Source organism: Orcinus orca, chromosome 1, assembly GCF_937001465.1.
Source record: "Orcinus orca chromosome 1, mOrcOrc1.1, whole genome shotgun sequence".
NCBI lineage: Eukaryota > Metazoa > Chordata > Mammalia > Artiodactyla > Delphinidae > Orcinus > Orcinus orca.
Window position 1 is genome coordinate 159,489,849 of NC_064559.1, and position 8,555 is coordinate 159,498,403.

Below are 8,555 nucleotides of genomic sequence, written 5' to 3' on the forward strand. Positions count from 1 at the left end.
ACTGAGCCCGCGTGCCACAACTACTGAAGCCCATGCGCCTAGAGCCTGTGCTCTGCAACAAGAGAAGCCACCGCAACGAGAAGCCCACCCGCGCACCACAACAAAGAGTAGCCCCCGCTCACTGCAACTAGAGAAAGCCCGTGTGCAGCAACGAAGACCCAACACAGCAAAAAAAAAAAAAAAAAAAAAGAATGTGCAAGGTGAATCCTTCCAAGAGAGGGGATGATCAATCCTTTTTTTTATTTTGGAAAAATGTTACTGTATACAACAGTAGAGAGACTGGCATAATGATACCCCATGTAACCATCATCCAGCTTAATAACTATCAACTCATAAGCCATCTAGTTTCCCTCTATACTCTCTACTCCCCACAAGCCAGATTATTTTGAAGCAAATGTCAGGTATATATCACTTTTGCATAAATAGGTGTGAGTATTTAAAATCTAAGAACTATTTTTAAAACAACCAGAATGATTTCTACACTTAAAAAAAGTAAGTCCTTAATATCATTATATATTTAGCCTGTGTTCAAATTTCCTGATTGTCTCATAATAGTTTATTATTTTTAGTTAGAATCAGGATCCAAATGAAATCCATGCATTGAACAGTTGATATATTTGTCTATTTTAACCTAAAAGTCACCCTCTTTCCTTTTTTCTTCTTTTCTTTGCAATTTATTCATTGAGGAAACTGGGTCACTGTCTTACAAAGTTTTCCATATAGTCTGTATTTTCCTGCTTTCATCTTTCTCTGACCCCTGTATGTCCTGTAAATTTGTGGTTAGATCTAGAGACTTAATCAGATTCCAATTTGAGTTTGTTGGCAAGAATACTTCCTCGATGGTGTATATTTCCATCAGGAGATGCACAGTCTGGTTGTTTCTTTGTTTGTGATATTAGCAACTATTGATGATCATTATATAGATCCATTAAGAAGTGTAAGTTGACAATAGTCAAATTATATCATTCCTTTACAATGTATTTAGCTGAAATACTCTATAAAGAGAAACTTCTCCTAATCCACTACTTGGCTGAATCACAGATTGTACAGCAAACAGGCTAAGTGCTTGATTCTTTTCCTTTATTTACAAGTTTTCAACATAATGAGTTGATTCCCTAGGGTCCACCAAATATGACCAGTGCACTTTTTTTTTTGACTAATGAAGACTTAAGCACATCATAATAAATTTATGGATTTTTAATATGTTTGATGGTTTCCATACATTACAGTGATTATTCTTATTAGTGTTCAAATTGTCCCATCTTTTGACTAGTGGGATCCTCTAAGTTAGCTCCCAAGTCCTTCTGACATAATCTTAGTGGTCTTTAATAGTTTCCTTGCTTTCTAGCATGGCAACACAATCCAAGCTTGCCGTGTAATTTTCTACCCTAGATTTGGAATCATCCATTTCTCCAAGGAGCCCTGGCTCTTTTGGGTGGAAAATAGGATTTAAGGATACAGTCTGTGTACTACATGTCTTTATTCTACTTGGTTGGTTCATTGTTTCTAGGCCTTTTCCATGGAAAGAGCTAGAAAATACTTTTTTTTTTAAGATAAAATATATCATGAGTTGGGCTTCCCTGGTGGCACAGTGGTTACGGATCTGCCTGCCAATGCAGGGGACACGGGTTAGAGCCCTGGTCCAGGAAGATCCCACATGCCGCAGAGCAACTAAGCCCGTGAGCCACAACTACTGAAGCCCGCGCGCCTAGAACCCGTGCTCCACAACAAGAGAAGCCACTGCAACAAGAAGCCCGCACACCGCAACGAAGAGTAGCCCCCGCTCACTGCAACTAGAGAAAGCCCCCGAGCAGCAACAAAGATCCAACTCAGCCAAAAATAAATAAATTTATTAAAAAGAAATATATATATATATATCATGAGTTCATACCGATACTTGCATTTCAAATTCAGGATTTCAGGATTTTTACTTAACCTCATCAGTCTCATATCTATATTTCCTTTCCCTGGTGTCAATTATTTTCTTTCACTCTGATCAACACTCTTTTTTTTTTAATTGCAGTAAATTCATTTTTAATAAGTTTTAACTTTTAATCAAAGTAATACATGCATGTAAGAGATTTAGGAAAAATCAACCAGTACAAAAGGACATATAATGAAAAGCAGTAAATCCCCATCTACCCTTCTCAACTTTTGCTTTCCCAACCCAGAGGCAGAAACTTTTACATGTCTGTTTAGAGGTTAACTCCATTTTTCCTAATAATATGTTTTTCTTACTATTTCTTAACTTGATGACATGAGGCATTTTCTGCTGACTTCCTGCTATCCCCTTGGTTTTCCTCCCTCCTCCATTTGGTTGTATCACTATTTTTAACTCTTTTGTTGGTTACCTTGTTCACTTAAAAAATCTAACCCCTAAATCTGTCTTATTCTTTCAACTAGAAACAGTATCTGGACTTCCTAGTTTAGGAGAATAACACCACTATTCCATTTCTTCCTATTTGCCTGCCAACTTGTTGCCTGTACTTGTCAAAGTTGGTTAACATTCCCACTCTGTTCTATAACTGTCTCCCCTGCTTTGCCTAGAGATTTACTCTAAAAATGAAAATGCGTAACTAATATTTCCATTGCAATGATTATTTAAACACTGTTCACTGAATGGCAAAGTTGAACGCTATGATTGGATTTTCTGTGACTGCAGAGTTTTGATCCACATGCCAGTGTTCAGATTCCCTTTCTCACACTCCAGGCAACGGTTGAAAAACAGGCCACATCTGAGGTTGCTTCATATGTGAAGCATGCTCTCCTTGTACAGTTTGAAATGTTTGTTTTTCCCAGTAGATTCTGTTTGCCGTTGTTTTTTCTTTGGGGATGAAGAAATGTCTGCCTTCAGATCATGTTGTAAATTTCCTCCGTCTAACTCCATCCATCTGTTGCCTAGAATCGATTCCATTCAGTTGGAAGTCTTTTCTCTTCTTTTTCTAATTTGCAAGATTTGTCTCCTATTTGGACCATTCTTGTACAGTTTATCTTTTTTTAAGTTGTTAGTAACTTTTCCTTTTTTTCCCCTTAGGGCATCCTGTGCTTACTGTCATTTCCCTACATTCGGTGCTGTCTTTTGTTTTATGGATGCAAGAATTTCTCAAATATTTCTGAGGATTTTCAGATTTTTAAGTTCTGTTCTTTGAATTAGCTATTTCCTTGAGATTCAACATTTAATTATATCTTAGCCTTTTTTGGTTATATTGCAGGCTTTCAGCAAATGATTTCTAGCCGCCCATTTATATGAAAAGATGGGGCAATGGCAAGATCGGCAGGCAAGTCTGTGCGCGAGGCGAGCTGGTCGCTTTGCTCTAGGGCGGGCGAGGTCGGGGGTGGAGCTCAGCCATCCTGCAGGGCACCCCCCTCCCAGAGTGCCACAAGTTAGTTGCTCTAAATATGTACCTGCAGGCGCACTTTGAGAATCACCGAAGCCACAACTTATAAGTAGGGGAAGTTCATGCGCAGACCTCTAGGCCAGGTCGAAGAAGATGATCAGCGTGCGTGTGAGCCCCTTGCAGAAGGCGCCGTACGAGCCGCCGGTCGCGGCGGAGCGCGACAGCCGTACCGCCAGGCCCGACAGGGCCGCCGCCATCGGTCTGCTGTGGCCTCCCGCCGGCTCCGCGGCCAGAGGGATGCACGCGGGAGAAGTGGCGCGGGAGGTGGATCGCGCGGCCGCAGATGCGAGCTGCGGTGCAGGCCGGGCGTCCTCCGCCTCCTCCGGCTGCGCTCGGGCCACCGCCCAGCACTGTTCTTAAAGATGTTCAGAGAAAGAGATTACAGTCTTTCAGCAGCAAAACACGATGCTGCTTTCCTCCCTGCATGAATCATTGATTTGGACAGGGGAAGGTGCAACTTCAGTTTTAAAAATTAACATTGAGATGATTGTGTTTGGGTGCTGTCCTATAGGTTTTCTTTTAGAGAAGCTAAAGTCACAGGACATTTTAGCCTTCTGTCTTCTGATTATCTCAAAGGATTGGTTGGAAAACCAGACTTCATTTTTCCAACCAGTTCCCAGAAATGGTTGGGTCAGTCTCAGGGGGACCAATTGGCTTCCAGAGAAGAAAAAGTTAAGTGATCAGACTTGGTGTTTCTAGGAGTTTGAGGTTTGACAACAGGTCATGGAGTTAGGCGGTTCTCAAACCATTTCTGGATGTTGAAAGTTATCAGCGTGAGGTTTGGTGAGGAGGACAGACACTAGGACCCTGAGTGAGACATTTATTTAAGAGAACACATCAGGAGAGTTAAGGGGGAGAGTGTTCACAGTTTTAATAACCACCACATAACTAGGGTTTGTTGTTTTCATAGGGCTTATCATCTCCTTGACTTATGAGAGGTAGGTATCTATTTCACACAAACTTATCTGGATGTCACTCTTCATGGGGTAGAACCTAAGAAAGAAATTTCCCAAGGTCTCATCTTTTTTTTTTTAATTTTTATTTAATCAATTAATTTATTTATTTTTGGTTGTCCCGGGTCTTGGTTGTGGCATGCTAACTCTTAGTTGCGGCATGCAAGTGGGAGCTAGTTCACCGACCAGGGATCGAAGCCGTCCCCGGCATTGGGAGGCAAATTCTTAACCACTGGGCCACCAGGGAAGTCCCCCAAGGTCTCATCTTAACTACAGTAAGCTTCTGTTGAGGGGGCTAGTGGATCTCCCACCTCACTGAGTCACAGAATTATAGAATGGCAGAGATGGAAAGTCCCTGAGTCATCTAATCAAGTTTTCAAATTCCTTGAAGATAAAGACCTAGAGGCTTTGTTTAAAAACAAATGAACAAACAAGCATATAAGCAAACAAACAAAAAATAAACAAACAACCTAGGTCCATTTAATCAGAAGTTCAAATAGAGGGTTTAATAATCTCAATATTTAACCACTACTTCTAGGGATTCTCATCTTTGGGGAAGTATTAAAAACACTATAATCCAACACCTTCATTTTTCAGATGGCAAGATTGAAATATACATAGGAAGTGGTTTGTCAAAGTCACCCAGCTGGAGGAGAACAGTTAATATTCCTGAAGAACACATACCCTACAGTTACTACCCATGAACCCACCCACATATGTACAACTATATGTGTTTCTTTAACCTGTTGGTTACGTAGTTGCCCAGTGGATTCATAGGCAAAGAAGATTGTATAAATAAGTATTTTGGGGTCTCTTGTTGCTAAATCCATGGTAAGAAAGAACTATTAAATTCATTGTACTTTTTGTTTAGCTTTATAATCTCAGAAAAGTCTTTATCACAGCAAAACGTGTTTTCAGAACTTGGCTTTCTTAGGAAACATGAGACTTTGAAATGCAAACATACCTCCTTGCACAAAGAGCTTCAGTGAGTCAGAAGGCCTTGTTTAAAGAAAAACCAACGTTTAAAATTGAAAGCAAGATGAAAGCATAATACAAGGATTATTTCCCTTATCTTGAACATTGGCCAGAGTTTATTCACTTATGTATACACATTACATTAGATCAGTGTGTCACGAGGAACATTGTTCTGGAGATATTAATAGGTGTGCTGCCAACAAAGCTTTTTGTCATCAAAGTTTGGGAAATGCTGCATTATGCTACCCTGTCTTGGAAATACAGAAGGCACATTAGCCTGTTGCTTTTGGGCCCAAAGGAAGAGTAAGAAATAGAATACCTAGATGATGGCATAGCAAGGAATCCCTTCTATGGAAGGAGGCTGACTTCTGGGTCCGGATGCCCCTCCCCCACCCCAGGGACTTGGAGGGCAGCAGCCCAACGCTCTGGACTCCTCTGGCTTGGCCAGTTCCTCATTCCCTGCTTTGACCACCAAACTTCAGCCACACTCACATGAACAAGGGAGGCATCAAGGAGTTCTGTCCTCTCACCTGTAATCTTGTTTTATGATCACTACTTTTCTACGGCTATGTCAAGATATTCTGCTACTGATATCTAGTTTCCCCCAATTTTCAGGAAAATATATTACCTCAATGGATAGAATTTAACACTTAAAAAATTTTAATTTCTTCCACGATTTCCTCTTAAATCTTTGGGCCTGCTACTCCTTATACATATTCAAGTCCAGTATAAAGCAATGCACTATCTTACACAATGGCATCATTCGTTATTTTCAGTTGAACAGATCATAGTACTTCGTGGTCTTACAAAGATCCCTGTGGTACTTAACCCTACCACGACCCATGGATTGAATATGCTGCTACTGATGCCAAAAGCTCGGCCTCTGTGCACTAGTGTTGAATTGAATCTTGGAGACAGAGTTTTGGGTGAAGTAGAAAAGAATAGCTTGGGGCTTCCCTGGTGGCGCAGTGGTTAAGAATCCGCCTGCCAATGCAGGGGACAAGGGTTCGAGCCCTGGTCCGGGAAGATCCCACATGCCGTGGAGCAACTAAGCCCGTGCGCCACAACTACTGAGCCTGCTCTCTACAGCCCGCGAGCCATAACTACTGAGCCCATGTGCAACAACTACTGAAGCCTGCACGCCTAGAGCCCAGGCTCCACAACAAGAGAGCCACTGCAATGAGAAGCCCACGCACGACAATGAAGAGTAGCCCCCGCTCACCGCAACTAGGGAAAGCAGCAACGAAGACCCAACGCAGCCACAAATTAATTAATTAATTTAAAAAGAAAAAAAGAAAAGAATAGCTTTATTGCTTTGCCAGGCAAAGGGGGACACAGAGGGCTCCTGCCCTGAAAAAGTGTATGTCCCCACCTAGGAGGATTTGATGAGGCATTTTATAGCAATAGCTCAAGGGTGGGGTTGCTGACAAGATTAGGGTGTGTACAGGGCCTGCACTCCCTTCATCTCATCTCAGGTGGTCGGTCTCCTAATCTTTTTTTTTTTTTGTATGGTTCGCGGGCCTCTCACTGTTGCGGCCTCTTCCGTTGCGGAGCACAGGCTCCGGACGCGCAGGCTCAGCGGCCATGGCTCACGGGCCCAGCCGCTCCGCGGCATGTGGGATCTTCCCGGACCAGGGCACGAACCTGTGTCCCCTGCATCGGCAGGCGGACTCTCAACCACTGCGCCACCAGGGAAGCCCTGGTCTCCTAATCTTGATGAGCCTCTCTGGTCCCTTTAATCCGGCTTCAAATGGTTTGTAGGCTGCTCCTCCCTTGTTTAGCAACTGTTCGAATCAGCCCTCTGGAACTCAGGGAAGGTCATGGAGGCTGGAGTCTTGCCTACAAGAAACGGGGGACAAAAAGGCCTCCGTGCCAGGAGCCCCACAGGGCCCCGCTCGGTTTCACTATCTGCTTTTATTGAGGGCTGGCACCAGCAGTGGTCACTCAGACTGTGGTCATGCAGCTCCTGCACCAGCTGTTATGAAGACATTGTTCAACAGATCATCCCATAACTGTCCTATGAAAAACCACACCATAAACTTAGCTGAGAGTTTGGTGTCAGGGACTAGTGTGTCTTTTGAAGGACTGAAATGTGTATGGCAAAAGTAGAGGTTTACTAGATTTTATTGATGAATAAACGAGTAGGAGTACTCCAGGTTCAGGGTGAGGGAAGGAAGAGCATGGCTTGTTTTTAAAATCAGGTACCGTATGAAGCATTGTGTACTCTGTTTTGCCTTGGTTGTTGGGAAGCTTAGCTCTAAATTAATGCTTGATGCAATAACTATTTTATCCGAGGCTCCAGTCTCAATTATTGGCCCCCTTCCCAGAGGCTTTATTTATTTTTAGCATTCTATTGTACATGTGTTTTTGTTAGCAATGGTTTTAGACTATCATAAGATATAGAATAAAGTGAGGCAAGAGGTATGGATTAGGACACACTGTGGTTCAAGTGGCTGATCCTTGGGCAAGTCACTGATGTGCTCTGTGTCTTAGTTGCCTTACCTGTTATTATGGGGAATGTTGAGAGGATTACATGAGGCAATGCTTAGGAATCGCCCAGCAGAGTGCCTGGGACATGGATGGTAAGCATATGATAAGTGTTAACGGTACGCAACAACAACAATAAAAATTAAGCAGTACAAATATTTGTTGAAAAAAAAGTTGGTTACCAAATGGGTTGACAATCGATATTCAAAGTTTGAGAGAAGGCTTTATGGGAAGATAAGCCAAGAAGCCTGAGATTGTCATTACCTCAACTCTTTCACGAAGACTTTCACAAAAGATTAGACTAGAGATTCCATAGTATAAAATGAAATGCATCATGCTTTAACTCCAACATTTAATAGCCATTTTATACTCTTTGGCCTTCTCTTCACTCCAAACCAATCCTCTTGCCATAATGTAATTCATTTCTTATTTATTGCCATTTCACTGTTTTTCCTAAATTGATAATACTCTGTGATATACCTTATTAAACATTCTTTTTGTAATCTTAAAAAAAATTAGGCAGTATAATACAAATGATAAATACCTTAAATAAACACTTTGTGTGCATAGTCTGATAAAACCATTTTGATCACTTTAGTTTATTATCCCATTGCTCCTAATAAAAGTGCTTTACAGGGCTTCCCTGGTGGCGCAGTGGTTGAGAGTCCGCCTGCCGATGCAGGGGACACGGGTTCGTGCCCTGGTCTGGGAAGATCCCACATGCCGCGGAGCGGCTGGGCTC

General features: G+C 42.2%; 1 pseudogene; it reads right to left on the reverse strand.

Moving 5' to 3' along the window:
* Positions 1–1,896: 1,896 nt before the first annotated feature.
* Positions 1,897–3,648, reverse strand: LOC125962205 (small integral membrane protein 10-like protein 2A; annotated as a pseudogene).
* Positions 3,649–8,555: the final 4,907 nt, after the last annotated feature.